Source organism: Oxyura jamaicensis, chromosome 3 (genome assembly GCF_011077185.1).
Source record: "Oxyura jamaicensis isolate SHBP4307 breed ruddy duck chromosome 3, BPBGC_Ojam_1.0, whole genome shotgun sequence".
Taxonomy (NCBI): Eukaryota; Metazoa; Chordata; class Aves; order Anseriformes; family Anatidae; genus Oxyura; species Oxyura jamaicensis.
The window spans coordinates 35689777-35690036 of record NC_048895.1 but is presented as its reverse complement, the minus strand read 5'-3'; positions in this window follow the sequence as shown (position 1 = coordinate 35690036).

Sequence of the window (260 nt, the reverse complement as noted above, 5' to 3'; positions counted from 1 at the left end):
CCTTCCCTTCCCTTCCCTTCCCTTCCCTTCCCTTCCCTTCCCTTCCCCTTAGCTTACTTCAATGATGGATTATTTGGAATGCAGACACTGCTCAAGCAAAAGAGCTGGTACTTTGTTGTTTTTTCTCCTCCTTTTAATAGTTCAGGGTATTATCTCAAGGGATTATCACCAGGGTTTTAAATGCTTGATAGCTTTTAAAATTAAGTATTTTGTTTCAGTCAGATGATAGCAACATCAACAATGAAATAATTCAGACCAGA